Genomic DNA, 22,917 nt, shown 5'->3' on the forward strand with positions numbered 1-22,917 from the left:
GGAGTTGAAAGTCCCTTCTTTCTCCCGAACAGTGACTGGTGATTTCAAACCGCTGATCTTGCAGTTAGCAGCCCGATGCGTAACCAGGAGAAAGCCTTATCTTTCTCCCAGAGCCGCTGGTTGTTTCCAACTGCAGAACTTGTGGTCACAAGGAGAGTCGATTTTGTGTTAAAGCAACAGCAGCAACAGAACTTTCCGGGACCAAGGACGGATATGTGGTCAGACACTGCATGATGGGATACTAAATTATGCATACCTGCCTTTCTGTGCCTTGACACACACAATGTTGACAGGGCAGTAGGCTGGTGACGACTGCCCCAGGCCAGAGCCCCAGTGCCCCTGGGCTGAGGGGGCCCACATCTCCACCCTCCTGAATCCAGGTTGGTTTGCCTGCTGCTGCTATTTTAACTTCGCATCTGACTCACCAGAGAGCATTCAGAATCCCCCATGTCCTGGTTTAACCATTCCGGGGCGAGGCCTGGGCATTGACCTTTGCAAGTGATTCTCTGTTTGTCTCCTGGACTGAGACTCTGCTGCCTGGCAGCCCAGCGGCCTGCGGGTTAACCCCAGCCACCGGCTGTCTGTTGCCTCCCTGCAACAATAGAAGGTAAAGGGGGGGACGGGGAACAAATTGAGAGCAGCTGCCTCACATGGGAGGGAGGGGCTGTGCCAAGTGGAACAAAGACGGATGACAATCCTGAGACGTTTCTAGGACAGGGAGCTGAGAGCCCCAGGATCGGGCTTTAAGACTAATGACTGTTTGGAAAGTGGGGAGTGATGTGTTCAAGGTGGGAAGATTTAATACCAAGCTCTGTGGGGTTGAGGACAATGAAGTTTTGGAGATGCCTGGCAGCTCCGAGGGAATTAAGTGATAAACAGGGTCGGGCTTGGGATTTATTTGTCCAGCGCAATATTGAGGCCCCACTGTGAGTGCTCACCAGTTGTTGGGCTGCAGGTAATAAGATCAGTGGTTTGAAACCACCTCCGTTCCGTGGGAGAAAGACGAGGCTTTCTGCTCCCCTAAAGAGTCACACAGTCTGGGAGCTCCGCAAGGGCAGTTCTGTCCTGTCCTGTATGCGGAATCGACACGATGGCAGTGTTTGCCTTGGTTGGTGGTTGCTGTGTGTCCAGACTGGCATGGGCGACAAGAAAAATATAGCCTCTGCCTTAAGGTACTCTCTAACTCTTTTGTTTCAGACTTAAAAAGACAAGGAGATTTGAGAAAGTTTGTGGGGATATCCCATTACCATTTGATGAGATTTTTGAAGCCCCCCTCGTGGCAGTTTCTTGCCGGAAGGGCCCCAGATGTGTAAGAGGGAGGCCCTTGCCTGCTGACCGGCACACGGGCTAGCGGCTCAAAACGCACAGTGGGGGTTCCACAGGGACAAGGCCTGGCAACCTGCTGCTGTGATGGCCTTGTGGGGAGGTGGCCTCTCTGTCACAGGGGCATGCTGTGAAATGGCCTCAGTGGCAATTAACCACACACCTGTACAGTCACAGCGCCGGTTCACAACCTGGTGGCCGAGTGGGCTGAGTGTCGGGCTTCTAGCGCCAGGTCAGCGCTTCCAAACCTCCATGCACTCCACGGGAGAGTGATGAGGCTTTCAGCTCCTATAAAGAGTTACAGTCTCAGAAACTCACAGGGCCAGTTGTACCCCATCCTGTAGGGTCACGCACTGTGAGTCACACTTGACTCAGAGACAGCGAGTTTGCTTCTTTTGGTTTGGATGGAGAACCTGTGAGGGGCCCACTGTCCCATCTACATCCCTGATCTGGGAATGGCTGGCATAGGAGAAATCAAAGACCAGCTCATCATAATGTGCGTTCTGGTTCTGTGGACTACATATTGCTGTTACCAGGTGCCGCCGAGTTGGTTCCGACCCATGGCAACCCTTGTGCATCACAGAGTGAAACACGGCCCAGTCGTGTGCCACTCTCAGAGTTGTTCTTGTGTTGAGCACATTGTTGCAGCCGCTGTGTCAATCAATCTTGGGGAAGGTCCTCCTTTTTCTCACTGCCCCTCCACTTGACCAAGCAGATGTCCGTCTCTCCTGACAACATGTCCAACTTATGTGTGACAAAGTCTTTCCACCTTTGCCACTAGGGCAGTGGTTTTCAACCCCTTTGGGGCTTGAATGACCCATTCACAGGGGTTGTCTAAGACCGCCGGAAAACACATTTCCATTGTCTTAGGAACCAAGACACCGCTCCTCTATCTGTCTCCAGGCAGGTCTGCCCACATGCAGGTACGCCCACCTACGAGTACCCGGCATGCAGACTGTTACCCATTGCTACACCATGCTTCAAGACAATTTTATTGATTTGTCATTAGAAATAAATTTCTCAATATATAATTACATATTGTTTTTGTGATTCATCACTATGCTTTCATTATGTTCAATTTGTAACAGTGAAAATACATCCTACACTTGATCTTAGCCAAAAGGCCGAGAAGCGATGTGAAAGTGCATCCTGCACATCAGATATTTACATTACAATGCACAACAGTAGCAAAATTACAGTGATGAAGTAGCGAAAATAATTGTATGGTTGGGGGGGTCACCACAACATAAGGAACTGTATTAAAGGGCCGTGTCATTGAGAACCCCTGCTCTAGGGAGCATACTAGCTGTATTTCTTCCCAGACAGATTTGTTTGTTCGTTTGGAAGCTTGTGGTTATTTTGAATAATCTTGGACAGAACCGTTCTTCAAAAGCATTGACTTTTTTGCTTCGATCTTCCCCAATCATTTGTCTATCTTTCACATGCGTACGAGGCGACTGAAAAAACCATGGCTTGGGTCAGGCGCACCTTAGTCCTCAGAGTCACGTCGTCGCTGTTGAACACTTTCAAGAGGTGTGTGCAGCAGGTTTCCTCAAAGCAGTGCATCGTTTGATCTCTTCATTACGGCGGAGTTGTCTTAATTAACGAACGTTCCTCTTTCGCTTCGCCACTTGATCTCCATGGGTTCCAATATCTGTTGCAATGGCGATGCAGAAACTCACAAATTTCATGATTAAAGTGTTATTAGGACGTTAACAAGTTGTAATGCCGGTGAGACATGCTCAGAAAAGTTGTTTCATCGGGACAAGTTACAGGGTTTCAAGTGTGCTCATAAATGCCCCAAGGGGTTTGCTAGTCAGCTGTAAACCTGAACTTGGAGGCATTCAGCACAAGCTCTGTAGGCCAGCAACCCTGTCTCGCTGAATTACGTGTCCAGAGACACCCCCCCCCCCGCTAAGCCCAAGTTCCCTAAATGTCCAGGGGAAACCCACTCTTCAACTTGGTCTTCTGCCCCAAGGCACTCAACTTTCTCCATCATGGGTTGGGACACTCCATCACTCTGTTCTGTGTGCCGGCTTCTGGTTCTTTCTCTGCTCTGTTCCTCTGATGGTTGTGATGGTTGAACTGTCATCTGGATCCAGGTGGTTTGCTGGGCAAGGATCTCAGGTCCAAAGGATGCCTCCACTCCTGGCTCTTGCTGGTAATGAGATCCCTCCTCTTGCTTCTCAAGGGGCTAATTTTATACACAGCAGGATGCCACTCCAGGGGATCCTGTGCACAATTCCTCACGGGTGAATCCTTTCAATATCTCCCCCCCCCCCCCCAAACACACATTTTTATGAGACGCATGCAGGGGAAGGTTGTTTGGTAGGACTGAGAAACTTTGACCAGCAGCGTCACATTAAATACTTCACTGTCCCTGCAGCATTGTCTGTGGATCTAAGCGAGATGAAATCGTTTGCAGCATTATTGTGATTGGTCCAGTTGTGAGGACTTTGATTTTTCTTTACCTTGAGTTGTAATCCATACGGAAGGCTGCTAGCCTTGATCATCCATCACACATTTTAACGTGATTATAAGAGACACATCTGTAAATGTACCTTCTCTGTATCGGTTTTTTGGTTTCTTTCTTTTTTCAGTTGGTGTTCCTGATGGTTTTGAGGGTGGGCACTCACCGTCCCTTTCTTGCTGTGGGCATCCTAATGCTTGTCTTGTATTCTGGACTTTATATTTGGTACCATGTTGAGCAGACCAAGACCAGAGGTTTTCTCTGTCCAGATGTAACACCCCCGCTCCAAAGAGTTACACCCTCAGGCTTTGCTGCTGGGCTATGAACCTACACCAGTGCCCGCATCAGGTGCAGTCTAGCTGCGTTTAAACTCCTTATTCATTCAGTTTGGTTCTTAAATTAAAAATAAAAAGACACCTTTATCCATACATCCAACTTTAATTGGTACAGATTAAATAGGCATTACAGCTTGAATCATTATGCCCATTTAATATGTAACCGTTCAAGTTGTATGTAATTTTAACTAAGGAGGCAGAAATTTGGGCAGAAAGAAAATAGATTAAAAATGCCATTACGAATTTAATTTAAATTTAAGAAGCAGTATGTTAAGAACCAATTTGAATTGATAAAGAGCAAGAAACAACTAGCTTACTCCTGATTCAGGTGCACAGTCTGGCAGCTATTTAATATATAAGCTGGTGGCGCTGTCAGGTAAACGCTGGGCTGCCAGCCACAAGATCAGCAGTTCAAAACCACCAGCTACTCCATGGGAGAAAGATGCTTTCTACTCCCATAAAGAGCTAACAGTCTTGGAAACTCAGGGCAGTTCTTCCCTGCCCCATAGGGTCACTATAACTTGGAGTAAACTAGATGACACTGAGTATGGTTTTGGGTTTTGAATCCAAACCTAATCGAATCCATTCATTTCCCATCAAGATCAGGCTGAGCCGAATCCTTTGTTTCATTGTGCCGGTCTTTTCTTTGCAAGTCTTCTGTCCTGAAAGAGAGAAATTGGTGGTGTATTCATCTGCAGGAAAGTGTTCAAGACAGGTGACTGCTTTCTGTTTGATTAATTGTTTTTGTTGTTCGCACCTGCCTGTGTTCTCTTGTCTGTTCTAAACAAGGTCAGGTGTGAGCTTTTCCTTTGTGGCCCAGGCACTCAGTTGAGGATTATGAAAGGTTTATAGTCACATGACCTGTGCCACTCCCCTCCACCCCACCAGTTTGAGGGTGACTTTTCTTTCCTTCCTTTTAACCGTGCTCTGTCCTGCGGTGTTCGGCTCGTGGCGGCCTTCTTACCGCGTTGGAATCCTTCATGTGCAACCCTGTCTTCCTGACAAGATGATGACCTCGATGACCTCGCGGAGGCTGTCCTCGTCTGTTTTCCGAGTAAATCTTGGGATTTACTCAGCACATCTTAAAAGTTACCTATTGTCTGACTTGATTTCTCAGTGCTCCCTTGCTCAACATGATTCAAAACATAGATGGGAGCTCATGTCCGTTAGCGCAGCTCAAAGTTAGCAACCAAACACCATGGACCATGACTGTCAATGCTTGTTTTTAAAGCTTCTGGGGGGAGGGGGTTGTTTCTCTTTTCTTTTCTCACCCCCGACCCCTCATTTTTAGTGAGTATCCGTAAACCGTTTTAAATGGGACGTGTTGGAGAATCAGTGCAGGTGGTAAGGATGTTGCCCTTGTTGTTGGTAGGTACCTTCAAGTAGTTCCCACCCAAGAGTGACCCACAGAATGAAAGCCCCCCCAGGGCCTGCGGCCTCACAGTGGTTCCTAGGCTGGAGCTCATGTTTACAGCCCTGTATCAATTCCTCTCCGTGAGGGGCTTCCTCTGGCTGCCCCTACCCGTTATCAAGCGTGATGTCCCGGCAGCAAGGATGAGAGGAAAGATGGCGGAGAAGATCAGTCTCTAGAGAAGGAGCGATGCTTTATGAAGTGAAAAGTGGAGTGTCATTGAAAATGAAGATGAACCCCCCTTCCCCACAACAAGACGGATCGACCTAGGAACCCCAGCAGTGGGCTCAGATGTATCCATGTATATCAGCAAGAGTGTGGGGGCTGGCCAGCATGTTCTTATCATAGGTAAGGCCCCCGTGCCTCAGGACTCACTGCATAGCAGCCTCGTCCCACCCGGAACAGGAGTCCAGGGTAGCAGCTTTGGAAGGCAAAGCCATGCTTAAGGAGTCCCCAGAGCCTGCCGCCAGTGAAGCATAGCTGCCCTCGTGGCATGATAAGTAGTTCTGGGAGTTGAGCATAACACGGCTTATTTAGGCTCTTTCTCACTCTCTTTAATTCCTACGATGCTCCGTTAGGAGAGGAAACGATGGCACTCGGTAAGTCTTAATGGTTGTATTTTATTCTGTCCACTTCCTAGTTCGGCATTTATTTTCCTGTTGGGAATTTGCAAGCTAGTCAAACAAAACTAAAGATCCCGGTCTTCTCTTTCCTGAGAACTCGCAATGCAGGAAAGCCCTTTCGTTGGGCCTGTGGATGAAGTCCATTTGGTCACCTGGCTTTGTCTGCTCTGGCTTTAACCTTAAAGGGAGCACATTTGGACTTTCCAGTACAGGTGATACGTATGTTCTTCCCAACCCTACTGCGACATTCTCATGAAGGCAGGTTGACGATTGTCTTGAGTAGGACCAAAGATGTTTACATAGCTCTTGGGCTGTCAGCACTCTGCCTGTCAGTCTCCGGGATATGTGGAACCTATGGGCTAGATGCAGCTCATATTCTGGTCCTGTTTCTGAGAGTGGTACCACACCGAGCCCATTTGCTTTTTGGTGCTGGTTCTTGAGGCCAATCGTTTGGGGTTAACTAGAGCAAGGTAAGACCACCTTAGTAAGGGTCTGGGTGAGGGGGGCAGTGCTGACCAAGCTTCAGGAGTCATGATGCAGTAGTACCCTGGCGAGGCTATTAAAGGCCTTAGGAGAAAGGCTCAGTGGAGCTGAGCTTCCTGGGTGAAGAGAGAGAACCATCTCACAGGAGGGTGTGCACATGGAGCCCTGTACCTTGGCTCCTCCGATTCTTCCTTTGGGGCGGGGGTGTTGTCCCCGGTGTGTTGTCCCCGTCATTTTAGGCTGCTTGATTTAAGATAGCTCTTTCTTTGGAGTTTGTGAGCTGTCCCAGCTGGACCTGAGAAGCAAAGGGATTGCTTAGCTTTAAGTGAATGGGGGAAGGGAGAGAAAGCGCACTGTCCACTGCTAGGGTCTGGATTGACCAGGGCAGGGAAGTTGGTGTGGGCAGTGAGATGTGTGATCCATCACACAGTGGGGTCAGCGTGGGGTGATGGCCACCTCTGGGGCAGGCCTCATCCACGTGGGGCAGGGAGGAGACAGCGGTGGGGAGACTGTGACAGCGCAGTGAGCTCAGCTGACATCATGGTTCCAGTAGCAACCACCGTTTGGCTTTCTCGCATGTGCCAGGGACCGACAACCAGTCCCTGGAGAAGGACATCGGCTGGACAAGTGGAAGGGCAGCGAAAAAGAGGAAGCCCCTCAATCAGATGGCTTGACACCGTGGCTGCATCAGTGGGCTCGGGGATAGGAACAACTGTGAGGCTGCTTCATTTGGTTGGCGTTGTGTTGCTGTGGATTCGGCCCAACCTGCTGCCACCTAATAAGAGAGTGACTGTCTTGGGTTCTGTTGGGCCTTCCGTGGCCCCAATGCATTGGCTTAGGCTCGACAGCAACAGGGCAGGTGCCAAGTGCCTCATATACTTACCAGGTCGAGCCTGGCCCCATTTTCCAGGTGTGTCCGCTGAAGTGCTGACAGGCAAACCAGTTCTCTCAAGAAGACCATTTTACGACTGTGGGTCGTAGGGCTTGACTGCTGGCCCAGACACGGGACCTGCATTTCCAACAATTATGCCCTGTAACTGTGAAAGTCACAGGTCTTTAAATGCTCCCTTTTCCAGTAGGGCTGTAGTCGGCCAGCATCTGCTCTCTCACAACCGCCTTCTAGGACAGAACTGCCCCATTGAGTTTCTGAGACTGTCCCTGTTTACGGGAATAGAAAGCCCTGCCTTTCCCCTAAGGAGTGGCTGGTGGTTTTGAATTGCCAACCTTGGGGTTGCAACCTAATGCGTAAACACTACGTCACTAGGGCCCCCTCAGCACGTGTAGAGCAAGTGATAAAGAACACTGCACCTGGAACCTCTCTTTAAAGAGGCTGATGGATGGGAATGGAAAGTCAAAAACCAGACCCACCGAAAGATGAGGCTGACTGCTTCCATGCCGAACCACAGCCTCAGAAGCCCTGGATAGCATTGCCGGCAGATGGAATCGGCCCTCTGGAAGTGGGTTTGTATTGGGGTTTAACCTCTGTAGGAGCAAATTGCTAAGTCTTTCTTCTGGGGAACTGTGGGCCTCCCCACAGCTTAACTGCCAGCCTTCCCGCTACCGCCTGAGTGCTTAGTCGTTTCGCCACCTGGACTTTCCTGATTGCTTATGTGGCCACCTGCTTGCTACTGACTCCTCCGGCTCTGGGAAGGAGCCCTGATGGTGCTGGGGTTAAGTATTGGACTGCTGACCGCAAGATCAGCAGTTCAAGCCCAGCAGTTGCTGCCCTGTTGGGAGGAAAATGAGGCTGCCTGCTTCTTGAAGAGTTACAGGCCCAGCAAGAGTTCCACTCTGCCCGATGGGGTGACTGGGTGTTGGCCTCATAGCGGTGGGACTTTGCTCACACTGCTAACTGATAGGCCAGCAGTTCGAAACCACCAGCTGCTCTGCAGGAGAAAGATGGGGCTTTCTACTCCTGTGAAGAGTTATAGTCTTGGAAAACTCACGGGGTCAGTTCTTCCCTGACCTATGGGGTCCCCATGAGTGGGATCAACTTGATGGCAGTGTGTTTGGTTTGGGCGTGGTGTTCTGGCCCCTTCTGATTCCAGGCAGTTCCTTGTTGAGGTCTTTTGTCCCCCACACATTGACTCACACTAGCTTTTTCTCTTTCTGAGGTGGGGAGAGGGGAGGGCTTCCTGGCCATGGCCTTCCACCCTTATCCAAGCGTATTTTATGCCCTAGCTGGCTGCCTGGGGCATGGTACCGGTAATACAACCAGAGTGGCGAGTGAGTTTCCCAAATGAGGTTGGCTGAGTGGAGGCACTCTCTGGAGTGCTGGAGAGGTGTTGGGGACATAGCCCGGCTGAATCACCGTTTGCCACAGGTGTGATTCTGGGAGGCGGAGGCATCTGTGCCGTGATTTGGAAGGTCTTGAGCTCCTGATCGTATCTATTTGGGTATCCAGGTTCTTCACAGCTTGAGAGAAGAGGTAGCCTTCTAGCAGCTGCGATAAAATCACGATTCAGCCACCTACATTTACAAAAGATCTCAGGAGCATTGTCTCCAATAGCATACTGTCGTTTCCATACCTAGTGGTAAGCTCTGTTCTGGTCCCAATTGCACCCTTCAGTCTCAGTGCCTACATTGTGCCCTGTGAGGGTATCCTGACGGAGAGAGGCTTCCAGCATTTGAGCAGATGGTTTATCCTGGGCAAACAAGGAGGCTTTCTGCTCCCCTGGAAATGTGCAGTCTCAGACATGGACACTGACATTTTTACTGTGTCCTATAGAGTTGCTATGAATGGAAACTGACTCGGCATCAGGGAGTCTGTTTTGTTTTTTCCTGAGCCTATAGCCATTGTGGACTGGGGCCCAGGGGGCATAGTGACAGTGTGTTGGGCTGCTAATTGCCGAGCCAGCAATTTGAAACCATCAGCTGCTCCTCTGGAGAAACATGAGGCTTTCTACCCCTGGAAAGTTTTGGAAACTCACAGGGGCAGTTCTGCCTGTTCTTTAGGGACTCCATGAGCCAGAATCCACCCAATGGCAGTGAGTTTAATTTTGGTGTAGGCCATTGGGAGACAGTGTTGAGGAAAACTGCTGGTCCTTGTATCTTAAGAGGAGTCAGTAGGCAGGGAAAGAGTTACTGTGCTTAGATGCTAACTCGAAAGTTGGGGATTTGAGCTATTGCCAAATGTATATATCAATCATTGATCCTGGTAGCTCGGCCTTAGGGTGGCACATGTAGGGTCCCTATGAGACAGAGCTGACTCAGTGATGCCTTGTATAAGAGGGGGCACCCCTAAACACCGATACTCATTGTGTGTGTGTGTGTGTGTGTGTGTGTGTGTGTGTGTGAGAGAGAGAGAGAGAGCGCGCGCGCGCAGGAGATAGTGCATTTGGAGTTTGTCCCACCAGGTCAGATTGTAAATCAAGCTTTCCGTTTAGAGGTTCTAGAAAGGTAGCGTACCAGTGTGGGAGAAAAAGGCCTGATTCGTGGCAGATGGGGGACCGGCTTTGCCACCATGACACTGCATCTGCTCACACATCCATCTTAGTGTGCTAGTTTTGGGCAAAAAGCAACATGCCTTTCTTGCCTCACGCACCTGACTCACATGGCCTTGCTTTGAAAACCGTTCAAGACTGGACTCACAGATTTGACCCATGTATTAAGTGTAATGGAAAGTACTTTGAAGGTGCTCAGATTGTTTTGTAAAAAAAATACATAGCTTTGGGGGAAAACTGTTTTTTGGGGGGAGGTGGGATGGGTTTCACCCTTGTATTAAGACCAAACTTACTACCAACGAGTCAAGTCCGACTCAAAGTATCCCTATTACAAATTCACACTTACTGCCCTTGAGTCAATTTTGACTCGTACTTACTCTGTCCACATCTCAAATTTAACTGCCATAGAGCTGGTTCCAACTCATCGCAACCCTATAGGACAGGGTAGAAGTGCCTTTGTGAGTTCCTTAGACTGTAACTTTTACAGGAGTAGAAAGCCATGTCTTCTCCCATGGAGCTGCTGGTGGGTTAGAACTGCTAACCGTGTGGTGAGCAGCCTAATGCATAAGCCACTACGCCACCAAGGCATTTACCCTAACAAAAGCAGCCATAAGTGAGTACGAAAAGATGGCTAATCCATTGGAAATGTGAGCCGGTAATCATAGGTAGTGTTTACGGAGTGTGCCAGAGACGGTAGTGTTTTGAGTGCTCTGGTAAAGATCAGTTTTTCAGTTCTTTAATGAGGTCATTATTATAATCTCTCTTTTCTGCTTTTGGGAGTGAGGCTCGGAAGCTCAGCATTTTGCCTGAGGTCACCCAGGTGGTATGTGGAGGAAGGAGGGGTTGAAGCCTGGCAGCCTAACGCCAGTGGCCATGCTCACACTGTGAACTGTAATGGCCAGAGGACCAGAGCTCATGGCCCGAACGAAGCACCCAAGACAAGGAAAAATGCAAATTAAGATCATGAAGTCCCTCTTTGTCACTTTTCAAATTCAAGTGTTCCTCTGACCAGTTTGCTCATAGGTGATATGCATACTTACTGTAGAGGGTATACTGTCGTGCTGTCTCTATGATGTCGCCCAGCCTTTGATATCACTGTCTTAAGTCAGTTATTACTGAAACCAAACAGTGAGACAGCAGCACTGCCCTGTACAGTTTCCAAGGCTGCCAGTCTTTCCAGAAACATCCTGCCACATTTTGCTTCCAAGCTGGTGGGCGCGAACCATTAGCTTTTTAGATAGCATCCAAGCCCTGTACCACCAGTGCTCTTTAGTCAGGAATTAGTGTCTGTAAAATGGTGATACTCTAATAATCTTAACATGCTTTATTTGTTGATTAGCCAGAATAATTCTATCAAGGAACTCCAACCTTCACCAATTGCTTAGTTTTCCTGAGCTTGTTTTGTTCGTACGGGGCAAGCTGTCTATGTGGTTCTCTCCCTTTCATTAAAATCTTTTTTTTAACAAAACAATGAATTGTTTCCCATGCTATATGATTTCAACCTTTGATTCACATACATGCGTGGTCTGGTTAAAAGATAACTAAGACGATTCTTTGGAATTGAGAATGAAACAACTACACAGAGGATTCATTTTGGAAATTAGAATTCATTACTTGAACTCTCTAACGTCATTCATCTCTATTGGCAAAAAGGACGAAAATATTTAAAATTTTGTTCTTCTGCAGCATTGAGGGTCAGCTATATCGTTGTGCTGTTATTGTAGTTTTTATTTAGTGTGATATTTGCACTGGACCCTGCATTTCTACACCGCATTTCTACACCGTGGGATATTGGAAAAGCCCAATGCCCTCAGGTCATTTCCAACTCATAGTGAGTCTGTAGCACAGAGCAGAATTGTGCAAGGTTTCCGGGACATTTACTCTCGACTGTAGCACACAGCCACTTTTTCCGCTGGAGGAGCGGCTGGTGGGCTCGATCCACTGGCTTTGTGATCAGCAGCCCAATGGCAGGGCTCTTTATTGGAGTCTGTAGCCAGTGTTACACAAGTGATTCTGAGGCTTAAGCGCCCATCCCATCTGTATTCCCTGGAGGACTTGTTAAAACATAGGTTGTTAGGCTAAACCCTGGGGTCTGCCTTCAGCTGGTCTGGGGTGGTGTCTGGGAATTTGCATTTTAAGTTCCCACAGGATGAGGCTGCTGCTGATCCCACAACCACACACCCCACTGAGGAGCATCGAAGAGAATGGATGCAGTGATATCATCCGGGTAGCTAAGCAAGACACTAATGTCAACATGGAATTGGAAATATGGACCAATGATTTTAAAAGAACATGTAGACTCTCTACCTTTGCGTCTCAAAACAATACCCCCTCCCCCAATTGCTTTGGAAAACTCATTCTCAGGTTGCAGCCCTCAATCTCATTCCGTTTGGGAAGAAGCCAATGCTCCTTGGAGAAACGAGCCAAATTTAGGGAGGATAAAAAGTGAAATGGGGGAATCTTGTTTAAGAAAAATCAGAGGAAATTTTCCCAGATTCTTGGGCTTATTAACAAAGTCAGCTGTGAGGAACTCCCAGCGCTGTGACACCAGAAGTTAGGCAGTTGTTCCAAGCACATTAAATCAGGGAGGATCCAAGGGTCTGTAATGACACTTGACAAAAAAGTTGCAAAAATACTCGTTTGTCACCCTCTGAGGCGGCTATTAAAATGACTCCTTACTTACTCAGGACCATATTTTACGGTGAACAAATAGCTCCCGTTATGACGAAAAGCTCAACTAATTACAGCAGAATACTGCTAATAAATGAGAATTAGAGATAGTTTTGCAATTATATAGCCACGTAAATTTCAGTTTTTATTAATTCAAGGGGAGCTTAAAACAGATGAAAAGGATGGGAATTGGACAGCAGGTTAGGATGGAAACCCTGCCCTTGCTTCCTACTAGTCGCTGTGAGGATGCTAACAACCCGCCCGGGCAGGGAACAGACTGCCCTCCTCCTAGAGAGCCATCACCAAGAAGGGTCAGCCAGGTGGGTCTCACATTGTGATGTGTTGTTGGCGTGTCCTCCACTCATCAGCCCCCTGGCTGCAGACTTGCACTACCCCCTCGGGGTCTCAAGGTGGAGACTTGTTGGAAACAAGGCACCTCTAGGTGGGTTCCTGAGGGCCAACCTTTCAGCAAGGATTCAGAAATTCAACTGAAAGTCTAGCACCACCCAAGGATTCTTCACAGCGAGTGCACCTGAACGAGACAGTCTCGTTTATCATGTGTTGCACTTGGCCATGTGTCAGTGGAACCCATCGTTCCAGGTTCCACAGTCGCCATATGAGCACAAAAGAGGCCCCTTTTACCTACTTTGTCTTCGGTTCTTGCATTTATTGTAATGCTGCTTTTTCTGTTTTTACAGAAGGCCAAGTCTCATTTTATTTTCTGTCTTGTCGTCTAGGAATTTGGTGGTCTTAGGTTTCACATTTATGTCTTTTTAAGTTAGTTTATGTATATTCTGTGCAAAGTGTATGGATCCTATGACCTTCAACTGAAGGTTGAGACCCAGTGTTGCCTGCATTATTTACTAAAACAGCGGTTCTCAACCTTCCTCATGCCGCCACCCTTTAATACAGTTCCTCATGTTGTGGTGATCCCCCAACCATGAAATTATTTTCAATGCTACTTCATAACTGTAGTTTTGCTACTGTTATAAATCGGGTGCCCCTGTGAAAGGGCCATTTGACCCCCACAGGTTGAGAACAACCACTAAAGAGACTAGCCCCATGGAATGATTGCTACCCCTTCTTGAAATCCGTGGTCCATGGATGGCTGGATGCAACTGGGTTTTCAGGTCTAGTTCACTGGTCTGTGTGTCTGTCAGATATACCAGGCGTATTTGATTACACTGGTAGTCTAGTGTGTTTTGATATCCGGGACTGGGGAGAGGGGGCTCCTAATTTGTTCTTTTTTCTTCAGGTATTGCTTTGGCTATTCAGAGTTTATATCCTTTCCATCTGAAGTTGGTCAGTAATTTTTCCATTTCCGTCAAGGATGTTGTAGGGATTTATATTGGGATTGCATTTGATCTGTAGCTTGTTGTAGTTAGGATTGATATTTTCACTATAATAAGTCTTCCAATCCATGAGCCAGAGAGGTCTCTGCATCTTTGTCTCTTTTAGTCTCTTACTGTAATGTTCTATAATTTCCATTGTCTTGAGTCTTCTAGGTCCGTGTCTAGGTTAATTCTAGGTATTTTATCAGCTAGGGGGCTATTGTTTCCTGTGTTCCTTTTCGGAGTAGTCTTTGTTAGTGCCTACTGCCCCCTTTTCGGGAAACAAAATTTACTCAGTGCCTTTTGACAATTTAAATCTTGTGTACTCTAGTCCATCATCCAGGATAAAGTGTAGGTAACTGCTTTTGGAGCCCCTTTGGATCATTTCATGGCACCTCGGGGGGAGTGTGAAGGACCCTAAGTAAGCTGAAAATTTCACATCTGCACACTGCTCCCCTCCCCTTAGGCAGTTTTGTGTCACTGTGAGCAGAGTTCTGGCTTGTCCCCTTGTTCTCTCTTGGCTTCTGGGTCTGTTAGGTGGAGATGGTTTCTGTTTTCTCCCACGAGCCTCTTCTGGCATTCTAGTCAACCAAACTCCCTTTTGGCTCTCGGAACCCAGTGAGTGGTGGGAGGCATCAGTGGTGACTCAATCTCTGAAGGCTGGTGATGATCGCAGCTAGCAAGGCTGTGCTGGGAAGACCAGTGATGCTGGATCCCCATGCTAAGATGCTAATTGATGCAGGGTGGGCTCAAGCTTTGGCAGTTCTGTTTTGAAAGCTCCTTGGATGGTTTTGATGTGAACCCAGGGAGCAGAACCAGAGCTCTGAACTTGGATTGGCAAATGGTCTCTGTCAAGGGCCAAGGTAGTAAGTATTTTTAAGTTCATAGGCCATGCAGTCTGTGTTACAACCTCTTGGCGCTGTTGTCCCAGGATGTAAGTAGCCTGACAACAGTTCATAAAGGAGCCAGTGACTGTGTTCCAACACAACTATAAATGAGGCAGATTGAAAACCAAACCTCCTGCCACCAAGTTGGTTCTGAGTCCCTGGCCCCAAAGGACAGGGTAGAACTGCCCCTGTGAGTTCCTTAGACTGCAGCTTTTCAGGGGAGTAGCAAGTCTTAGCTGTCTCCCATAGAGCAGCTGGTGACTTTGCCTGCTGACCTTACAGGTAGCTGCTTACGGTGTAACTACAGCACCAGCGGGGCTCTTGCTCCCTTCTCGGTGATGATTATTTATAGTTGGGGACACTGAAGGTGTCCCACGCTAGTGCAAGGGGGCATGGGACTCCAGCCTAGGAAGCTGACAAGTGTAGCTTAAAACAAACCACTGTCAACAAGTTTGATGCCAATTCACCGTGCCCCTTCATGACAGGGTTAAAACTGCTCCGTGAGTGTCCGAGACTGCAACTGTTCACTTGAATAGAAAGCCCTGGTTTCTCCTGAGGAGTGACGTTAGTTTCAAACTGCTGACCTTTTGGATTGCAGCCTAAATTTGTATCCACTACACCACCAGGGTAGGGTTTGCAGATTATGGTGGGTTAAGGTAATTTTTTAAAATTAAATAAGTTTCTAAAGTGGTCAAGTTCAGAGTAATAATTCACACCTTATACCCCTTGAGACTCAAGTAGGGAATTCTCACTAAGGAATGCCTGGGTAGTATAAGTAATTGAATGTTCTACTCGTAGCCTGAATTATGCCTGGTCACGTAGTAGGGATGGGTTGGGCGGCAAAGCAGAAGGTCGGCAGTTCAAACCACCAGCCACCCTGCGCAAAGAAGATGAGGCTGTTTTCTCCCATAAGGAGTTAGTCTTGGAAACCTACAGGGTCAATTTTATTTAGTCCTATAGGGTCGCTGTTGGCCAGAATTGGTATGGCGGCAGCGAGTGAGTTTAGTTACTAGGCAGTGAGTGAGTGAGTTTAGGTACTCGTAGCCTGGCCTGGGTGGGATAGTGGGTAATGCATTGAGCTGCTAACCACAGGCCAGCGGTTCTAACCTACCAGCTGGTCTGTGGAAGAAAGATGAGGCTGTCTACTCTTGTAAAGGTTCAAGGTCTTGGAAACCCAAAGGGGCAGTTTTCTAACCCATAAGGTCATTATCAGTAGAGATAACTCCAGCAATGAGTGGGACTAGTACCCCAAAGCTGGGCGGTTTGAACAGATAGAAGGTGCCTAGTGGAAGATAGGCCTCAGCCTCGTAACCCCCACGGAGCCTGTCTACTCTGCAACACAGGGGCCACCGGGAGTTGGAATCGACTCAGGACCATTTGGCTAGGTGGGTTTTAAACATTTCTGAATGTATTTGGTCCAAGAGCTCCCAGAGAGATTTCCTTTCCGGCTGTTCTGTGGCTCTTTTGTTCATCAACTGAACACACGTATCCCAACTCTCTAATTGTGGACAGCCTGCTTTCTTCCTTTAAGACATAATCTTAAGTTTACTCATTAAAAATACACATGTGTGCCCTTAAAGTTGAGCAGTGTGTTATTTCCTGGGGCCAGAGCGGCCTGTGCTATTAAAACAACAGAAACGTCTTACTCATAGTCGCGAGGTGAGACTTTCAAGATCAAAGGGTTTGGCAAGACCTTGTTCTTCTTCCTGAAGCCTCTAGGGGAGGTGCCCTTCCTTGTCTCTCCAATCTTCTGGTGGGCCTGGGTATCCTTGGCTTGTAGCATCAGTGTAGACCCTGCCACTGTAGTCCCTTCACTTGGTTCTCTCTGCTCTGTGCCTGCCTCTCAACCCATAACCAGCAGTATCTGAAGTTATGGCCATGCGCTGGTTGTACTCCTTTTAACATTTTAGAAAAGATGTTTAGAGATCATTCCAGCTGTGAGTAACAGGTCAGGGAGAGCCCTTGTGTCATAGTGGTTTAAGTGTTGAATGGTAAACCACAAGGTTAGTAGTTCGAACCTAGCAACTGCTCCATAGGAGAAAGATGAGGTGTTCTGCTCCTATACAGATTGACAGTAGACAGTTTTACTCCGCCCTAAAGGTCACTGAATGGGAATGAAGTGGATGAAGGTGGGTTTGGTTTGGGCTTGGCTGTGGTTGAGCAGACACTGTTGACTATGTTAGAGGGCAGCATAGTGCTCGGTATGGCGAGTGACCAGTAGAAACAACTGGCTGAGAACACCCGAGTTTCAGTATTGTTTGTTAATGTTTTTCTCCCCTTGTCCAATTTGCTCAGACCTTATGTAGTGGCCAGAAGGGCCTGGGTGATGTGCTGCGCTCCACCCTCATATATCTTTAAAAACTCTTGCATTTTCCCTTAGGAATACCCAGGGTGATTGACAGATGGGGCATGAAGTTACTGAGAGGTTGAGTAACTTGTCTAAAGTCATAAAGCCAGATCCTAGAGTTAAGATGGAAATTCAGGCCCTTTATTAAATTCAAGAGCTTGCCATCTTTCCTCGGATCCCATGCTCATGATTATTAATAAGTGGGGACAGAACTGGAGACGGGACCCCATAATAAAGGAAATTTGACCTGATTTCTTCCCTTGAGGTGGCCCCATACCACATTGCCTTCCTCTCTATCAGGTTCCCAGCCTCTGACGCTTCTTCCTTATGAGGTTTGGCTGGAGGTTGGATATTGTGCCCCACTAACACATGTGTGGAAGGGTGCACTCAGGGAGAGTGGTACCTGTTTGACTTTGACCCTGGGATTCTAAATTGGGCCAACCTCAGAGTTAGTCCTGTTTTAACTGATACCCTCTGGATTAAAAGTAATACATTTGCTAAGTGAAAGGTGGCCTCATTCATAAAGGGACATACTCCTCCCTGTGCCAAGGGGAAGGGACGAGCTAGAAGCCATGCCTGCTCCTGATTAGTGAGCCTCCAGGAGGAGGATGAGAGAGAGGAAGAGGACCGCCCTGGACTCTTGGGAACCGACACTGGTTAGAACCTGCAAAGTCGATCTTGAATGAGCCATTCTTGTCTGCCTTTTTCTTCTTTCCTTCCCAAATTCTGCTGAAGATGGCAGAGGAAATAGAAAACTACAACCAGACCCTGGAAGGAGGGCTGACGAGCGAGAAAGGTGTTGCCGTGGCCCAGAAGCCCTGAGGATGTGAGGAAATAAATAAAGGCAGATGGGATCCGACTGAGGAGCAACCCCATCGTAGAGCAACTAACAACCCCATAGAGACAAACACAGGAACTACCAGAAAATGAACTTGCTGAACAGAATCCTGGAAGAGTCCCAAGGATGGAAACCATAGGGAGTGGCAACGAACGTGGTAATGAGAGTGCTTGGGATTAAGGATCTTGATGCAGCTGAGCTCCTGTGCTCTCCCCAGGGCCTGGCGTCGGAGGGGTTGGCGGTACGTTTGCCTCCCTGTAAGTCCCTCTGCCTAGCGCTAGGTACAGGTAGGCCCGGACTGAACACATTCCAGCTAGGACAAACTGCACTTAGAACTCTCACTCTGTTTAGCAATTGGTGTGTGCCTTTTGCGTGCTGGTGTTGTCAGATGTCAGCGAATTCATTCTGACCCGGAGTGACCCGGCGCACACCAGAAAGAAGCACTGCGCAGTCCTGCCCCACGCTCACAGTTGTTCCCACACTTGAGCCCACTGGCGCAGCCACTGTGTCAGCCCATCTCCTTGAGGGCCTCCTCTCTCTCACTGCCCCTCCACTTTACCAAGCATGATAGCCTTCTCCAGGGACTGGTCTCTCCTGACAACGTTTCCAAAGTGTGGAGCACGAAGTCTTGTCATCCTTCTTCATTGTCTGTTCTCCTTCTGGAAGCCCCTCTGAAACCTGTTCACGTTGGGTGACCCTGCTGGCATATGAAATACCAGCGACTTAGCGTCCAGCATCACAGCCACACACAAGCCACGACAGTTCGACAAACTGGCAGACAAGTGGTGGTCTTTTGAATATGTATTGAAATATATCTGTAATTTTAAGTAAGTCTGGTGGACCCAACTCTGCAAATAAAGATCAGCTTGATAATGATGAAGATAATAGAAGGTGAGGGGTACCCGCCCCTACAACTGAATGTGTTGGGGGGAGGGGTTGTGTAACTGAGTGGTAGGTTAGAGAGATAAGGGCCCACCTCACCATCATGACATGCAGAGAGAGATTACATTTCCAACAAGTTTATGTGCTCAGGGATGTGCAAGCCCCCCCTAATTTCAGGTGAGCACATACATTAAAAAATGTGGGCAGTCCCCTAACCGTCCCTGAGTTCATTGGAGAAGTAACCTAACACCAGTGCTGGGGGCAGGGAAAGGGGCATGACAGTCCCCTGATCAGGGAGAACAATAGCACCTGTCTGCTCTTGTTAGAACTGCCTGCTAGATAGTAACCAGCCACGTGCTTGTCAGCCAGGCGCACTGAGGCAGCACTATGATGGGAGGTTACAGTGGGGACCAATAGAAATTATGAGACTGGGATTGGGACGCCTCTCCAACTCAAAAGGGTGAAGGCCTCCCTCCACCCCAGAAACCCAGCCTGCCAGGCTTCTAGAGATAGGAGAATAAAGGTTTCCCCTGCTTACACTCTCCTCACTCCTTGGTTTCCCACAAGAAGGCAATGATGACGATCAGATTTATGATGGCAGTAGAAGCCAATGATAATGAAAACTTAACAACACAGGTCTTCGGCTTAGGTCAGAAGTGACTTAGCATCAGTTATCAGAATGCTCCCCTTTTTACATTGGGGACTATCTGTAAACCGGAAAGCCTGCCAGCGCAGACTGTAGCAGGATGGCAACGTTGTGTGGGGCCCCTGCTGTCTCTTGGCTACTCCTTCCCCCCGATCCCCATGGATCTGGGGCTTCCTGAACCTTGGAGTAAAGCCACCTGGGTTTCACCTCCTCCTGCCCTTTCCCCTCATGTTCATGTGTGTTAATGATCTTCCCCACCCCCACACCAGTCCTGATCCATCCAGACCAACCTTCGTAAACATGAGCCAGCAAACACGGCCCGCAGGAAGTCAACAAACAAGATGGCACCAGCCAAAACCACTGGGGAGGTGCTCAGGCAGAAAGATTCAAATGCATAGGCTCCGACCCAAGAGAACCACAGCTCCGTAAAGCCAGGGCTGCCCTTGGCAAGGGGGCTGCCGTGTAGCAGAGGAGAGCTAGGGTTGCCCATAGGATAGGGAGCTCACCAGAGACTACAATGTTCCCAAGGGGTTGGCTCAGAGCAGTAGGTGGGCTGAAGGATGAGATGCAAACCAACAGAGGACGTGGGGAATTAGTGAGACTGTGTGTCTGTCCCCCGCTTCCCCCCCCCAAAGTAAAAGGGTTCAGCTAAGAATTAAGAAGCAAAATGGACATGGGGAATGGTTAATAGGCAGGGTCCCGCCAACAAAAGCACGGGAAGAAGGTGGCGGTTCCTGTAGCTTGATGCTAAGGTGCATCACCTGTCAGACTCATTACCTGTTTGCGGTTTTTGTTTTCAGTAAGGGAGCTTGAGAGACATTACTTTTGCTTCTCTACAGTATGTGTATTTCCCTCCCTCCATGTACTGAAATGCCGCTTCCTGAGCACCTTAGTCAATATCCATCCTTCTCCTTGAAGGGACTCTTCTGTCTTGTTCTTGTTTTGTGTAACATCAGTCACGCAAACTTTTTATGCTCTTTATTTGAAAATCACTTCAAACGTGTTTGGAAGTTAAAACAATGGGGAGAACCCCCACTCAGAGTCCCTTTCAGTTACACTTTGCCCTTTATGAGTGGGTTTCCCTCCTGTATTTCTGATTATTTTCGTCCGGTCCCCGCCATCGAGTCGATGCCAACTCCCAGTGACCCAGTGTCTGAGACGGTAGCTGTGGGAGTAGAAAGCCCTGTTTTTATCCTGAGAAGCGGCTGGTGGTTTCAAACTGCTGTCCTTGTAGTTAGCAGCCCAATACATAACCACCGTGCCACCGGGCTTCTAGATTTCTGATATGCACTTTAAAAGTAATTCGAGAGTCTTTACATATACTCCACAGTGCTTTCCGTGAAGTTGATCTTGATGATTTCCCCCACCATGTTCTTTAATACTTGTCATTATGTCATTTGAAACTTTAGTAGCTCAAAAGTTGAGCACTGTGCCACAAACCGAAAACGGTTAGGTTTGAACTGAACCATCTGTCCACAGGAGTAAAGACCGGTGACCTGCTTCCGTAAAGATGACAGCCGAGATTGCGCTACGGGCCTGTCTAGTTCCACGCGGTCACGTGGGGTCCCTGTGACTCAGAATTCACTTGATGGGACCCAGCAAAAACATGAGGGACAATAGAGTTTTGCTTGTGTTTTCTACTTGGTTAATCTAACAGGCTCCCCGATTTAATTACACACCATCGGACGTTTTCACGGTAAGTCAGCTGGCGGCTTAGGAGAGCTTTGTGCTGTCTGGGTGGCCTTCTCCACTGCTCACAAATGGATCCCACTAGTCTCTCCCAAGCTGGAAAAGTCTGTGATCCCTGTTGAGCCCTTAACACTTGTGCTGCTGTTACTGTACTGGCTGTCACATACATGGAGTCTCCCATTAAACAGCTCTTGATTTCAGTGCTGTATCATAGTGAAACCTTTTGTGTCACCAAGCCCCAATGAAGGATTCAGAGTGACATTCAATCACGGTTTATGTGTGTGCTAACTACCAATCAGTTTCTAACACTTCTTTTGCTGATAGCTTGGCCTTTCTTTTGATAGCAGTTTTCAGATGTTCCTGACTTTAGAAAGCTTAAGATGCGGGGCAATGTATCTTAGGACACCTGAATTGCCATCTTTAGAAAAAGCAGGAAGGACAATAATCTAGATATGTGCTGGTAGAATTTATGATCTCTAGAAATCCCAGAAGACAGAAGAAGCAGAGAGAAGGAAGGATGTGAGCAGGACTGAGATTTAGATGTTTCAGCTGCCCTACTGGATGCTAAGCTGAAGCCCTGGTGGTATCGGGGGTTCCGTGTTGGCCTGCTGGCCCCAAGGCCGCAGTTCAAACCCACCAGCTAGCTTCACAGGGGAAAGATGAGGCTCTCTGCTTCAGTAAGATTTACAGCCTTGGAAACCCTTGTCTGTCTGGGAGAGTTGCTGTGAGTCACAATTGACTCTGACAGTGAGTGAGGCAGGATGCCAATAACATGCAGGTGCTACCAAGCCCTCCGGGGAGGATCTGGTTTAATAATGTATCTCGTTTATTTCTGGTTGAAAAATTAGAGAGCAGAGCACACACCAAATTCAACAATTTCTACTTTTCTACATGTGCACGTTAATGGCCAAACCAGACCAAAAGTAAACCACAAACATCACCGCCGCTGAGTCAGGCCCCACTCATAGCACCCCGTAGGACAGGATTGAGCCGCCCCTCTGTGTGTCCCAGACTGCCCCTCTTTCAGGGAGTCGAAAGCCTCATCTTTCTCCCTGGGAGGGGCTGGCGCTTTTGAACCGCTGAGCTTAGGCTTATAGTTCCTTCTCCATTAACGTACACACTGCTCATGGCTTCCTGTCTGACCTTTTGCGTCGTCAGTGAGATCGCAGAGAGATAGATCTGGAAAAGGGCATATGTGTCGACCTGCCCCATCGGGGTTTCTTGGCTGTAATTTTATGGGAGCGGATGACAAGGTCTTCCTTCTTCAGTACCCCTGAAGGGTCAGTGGTTGCCCCCAGACCTTTTACAGCACCTGAGGCTGCTGCCGTTCTGTGCTGTTCAGTCCGTTCCAACTCATGGTGACCAAACGTACGTACAACAGGAAGAGCCACTACCTGGCCCCAGCTCTTTGGGAAAACGCACCCCTTCCACCCCGGACCTTTGCCCTTACAGGCTTCATCTTGTTTCTAAAACTCAATGAATGTAGAACAGGAACATGCTTGGTGTCCCTAGATGAGGCCACAACTACCGTTGGGACTG

At 48.2% G+C, this 22,917-nt stretch overlaps 1 protein-coding gene and 1 pseudogene across 2 annotated transcripts in view; one reads left to right on the forward strand and one right to left on the reverse strand.

The window, feature by feature from the left end:
• ADGRA3 (adhesion G protein-coupled receptor A3) overlaps positions 1-22,917 on the forward strand; it is a 127,673-nt gene that overhangs the window by 14,414 nt on the left and 90,342 nt on the right. The window lies entirely within an intron of this gene.
• On the reverse strand, positions 2,258-2,459 carry LOC142443930 (U2 spliceosomal RNA; annotated as a pseudogene).

This window comes from Tenrec ecaudatus, chromosome 3 (genome assembly GCF_050624435.1).
Source record: "Tenrec ecaudatus isolate mTenEca1 chromosome 3, mTenEca1.hap1, whole genome shotgun sequence".
Taxonomy (NCBI): domain Eukaryota; kingdom Metazoa; phylum Chordata; class Mammalia; order Afrosoricida; family Tenrecidae; genus Tenrec; species Tenrec ecaudatus.